This window comes from Balaenoptera acutorostrata, chromosome 4, assembly GCF_949987535.1.
Source record: "Balaenoptera acutorostrata chromosome 4, mBalAcu1.1, whole genome shotgun sequence".
Taxonomy (NCBI): domain Eukaryota; kingdom Metazoa; phylum Chordata; class Mammalia; order Artiodactyla; family Balaenopteridae; genus Balaenoptera; species Balaenoptera acutorostrata.
This window is the reverse complement of record NC_080067.1, coordinates 15,587,841-15,591,077: the sequence shown is the minus strand read 5'-3', so window position 1 is coordinate 15,591,077 and position 3,237 is coordinate 15,587,841. Positions and strand designations below refer to the sequence as shown.

The window sequence follows — 3,237 nt, the reverse complement described above, 5'->3', positions numbered from 1 at the left end:
ACCAAAAATGTGAGTTTAGCAGAGCCAATTATCACCTAAAATGATTTTCTAAATTGGTACTCGGGGGGCGTCAGATCCATTGGCTGCAATATGTCTTCACACCAGACTTCAATAGTTTGTCAGTTATGGATTAAAGAAACTACTTGCCACGGTTTCCCATCACTGCTAAAGTTCTTCATGCATTGTTTTTGGCTGTAAATCAAGTTTAAGGAATTGGGAGAGTAATTTAGATCATTTCCAATGTATTACAGACATTGAAATTAGTTTGCTTAAATATACGGTCATTTAAGAGTGTCTGGTACATAGTAGGTGCTCAGTAAATATTTGTGAAAAAGTGAATGCAGGTATTTTTCATTGACTTTTTCCCCCACTTAAAAAATTAAGGTATAATTTATATGCTGTAAAATTCACCCTTTTAGTGTACAGTTCCAAGAGATTTGACAAGCATTTACAGTCATGTAACCACCACAACAACCAAGATATAGAACAGGTCTGTTATCCTCCAAATTCCCCCATGCCCCTTTGTAGTTAAGCCCTTCCCCCGGCCACAGTACCCCCAGCAACCACCCCATCTGCTTTCTGTCCTTCCAGGTTTGCCTGTGCAAGAATGTCATAAACGGAATCATACAGCATGTAGACTTTTGATTGTGGCTGTTTCACTTAGCATAATGCTTTTTGAGGTTCTTCTATGTTGATGCATATATCAGTAGCTCATTCCTGTGTACCAGTGTATATTGTACCACAGTTTGCTTATCCATTTCCCAGCTGAAAGGTATTTGGGCTGTTCCAGATTTCATTATGCATTGAATTTTAATTTCAGTTTTTATTTGTTTAAACATCCATCAGCATCTGGGGCTATAGAAAGAAGACATGTTCAAACCTTTAGCTCATATTAGTTTACATGTTTGTATGATCTGTGTTGGAACTGGTAAAGACATTAGAGTTAAGACGAAGTGCAAGTAGAACTTCCTGATAGCAAAGCAAGAGGCAAAATGCAAAGCATGATCATAGATACTGAGAGCTGTTTGACCCTAATCCTGGATCTGCTTTGGAATCTAGGTGAGCGTTTGTCCTTTTCCTGACCAACTTGCATCTTGTGAATGTGAATATCCTTCCCTCACAGTGAGGGAAACACCGTATTATGAGACCTGTCCCACTTTCCCAACTCTCATTGCAGCTATGACAAGTCACATGACTTCAGGTCCACCAATCAAACGTCACGCAGGATACTTTGGTTTGTAAAAGAACAAAGGGGATCTGTTTTCTGGGGAGGATGGCAGTGAAGGTGTTTGGCTTCTGGGGGCAGTAAGGTGGCAGTCTGGCACCAGCGCTCAGCATGGCCAATGCTATCTATCGTGTCTGTGATCAGCAGCAACATTGGTTGAAGAGGCCATTTGTTGCAACTAAGAACACTATTTCAGTAGAAAGGGCCAGTAACTGAGCCCCTGTTAACTGCTTTCTCTTCTGCAAAATAGATAAATATTTCTGACCTTTTTGTGAGTAACTGTTGAGGGTGTGTCCCTGTAATTGCATACAGTATTCTCTTTTTGAAGATCCACCTAAAAAAATTTCACTTAAGTTTTATGAATTGCTGGGCTTCCCCTACAATGCATTTTTATCCTTCAGACATCATGAGTCATGTAATTGATTTGATGGTGTTTCCTTTATTTTATAGGCTGTTATATCAGAGCCAAATGTGTGGCAGTCAGCAGTCACAGAGACCTTAAGACATGTATTTTGTATTCCAAATTACTCATACTTTTATCTTCTTTTTAAACTTTTAAAAAATCCTTATTCCTGGTTTCCTCACTTTTAAAAGTTTATATTATAAAGAAAAAATGGAACATTATCTAACTTCCCAGAAAACTCAGTTATATGTCATATTTATACAGGCACACCTTTTTTTATTGCACTTTGCAGATATTGCATTTTTCACAAATTGAAGGTTTGTGAAAACCCTGCATCAAAACAAATCTATTGGTGCCATTTTTCCATCAGCATTTGCTCACTTTGTGTCTCTGTGTCACATTTTGGTAATTCGCACAATCTTTCAAGCATTTTCATTATTATTACATTTGTTATGGTGATCTGTGATTAGTGATCTTTGATGTTACTACTATGACTTGCTGAAGGCTCAGATGATGGCTAGCATTTTTAGCAATAAAGAATTTTTAAATTAAGACATGTACATTGTTTTTTGAGACATAATGCTATTGAACACTTAATAGACTACAGTATATATAGTTACGTAAACATAACTTTTACATGCACTGGGAAACCAAAATATTTGTGTGACTCACTTTATTGCAATATTTGTTTTATTGAGGTGGTCTAGAACCAAATCCACAATATCTCTGTGGTCTGTCTGTCTGTCTCTCTCTCTCTCTCTCTCTCTCTCTCTATGTATATATGTATACACACATGTATACTTGTGTGTATATATATATATATAATTACTCTATATGTAATTGGTTAGAAAATTCAAACTGTACAGAAAGGTACAAAATAAAAATAAAAGCTTCTCACTTCTACTAAAGTCCATTTTCCCAAAGATAACCACGTTTGCTTCAAGGAAAAAAGAAAGTGTACCTGTGAGCATTTATTTATTTATTTGTTTATTTATTTATTTATGATTTTAGTGAAGCTTTTTAAAAAAATATTTATTTATTTATTTAGCTGTGCCGGGTCTTAGTTGCGGCACCTGAGATCTTTGTTGCCCTGTGCTGGATCTTTGTTGTGGTATGCAGGATCTTTGGTCGCAGCATGCGAACACTTAGTTGCGGCATGTGGGATCTAGTTCCCTGACCAGGGATCGAACCCAGGCCCCCTGCATTGATAGAGCAGAGTCTTAGCCACTGGACCACCAGGGAAGTCCCTGTGAGCATTTATTTTAAATTACATTTATTTAAATTTACACAAAAGAGATCATACTGTACATAATTTTCTGCACCCTCTTTTTCACCTAATAATATATCTGGGAGATCTTTTGGTATCAGCATATATAGAGGGAGTACTTCTTTTTAAATGTCTCCATAATATTCTATCGTGCTAATGTATCAAAATTTACTTAACTGGTCCCCTGAATGATGGACAGTGGTCTTCTCCAGGCTTTCACTATTATAAAACATTTTGCAATGAATGTTCCTAAACCTATATCTGGGTGAAATTTTGCAAGTAAATTCCTAGGAGTGAAATTGAGAGAACAGTTGGTACAAACTTGTAAAATTTGATAGATGT

General features: G+C 36.7%; 1 non-coding gene across 1 annotated transcript; it reads right to left on the bottom strand.

The window, feature by feature from the left end:
* Nucleotides 1-2,797: 2,797 nt before the first annotated feature.
* On the bottom strand, nt 2,798-2,870 carry TRNAD-AUC (transfer RNA aspartic acid (anticodon AUC)). The gene has a single exon. It is a non-coding gene; the product is annotated as a tRNA-Asp (tRNA).
* Between the last annotated feature and the right edge of the window lie 367 nt (nt 2,871-3,237).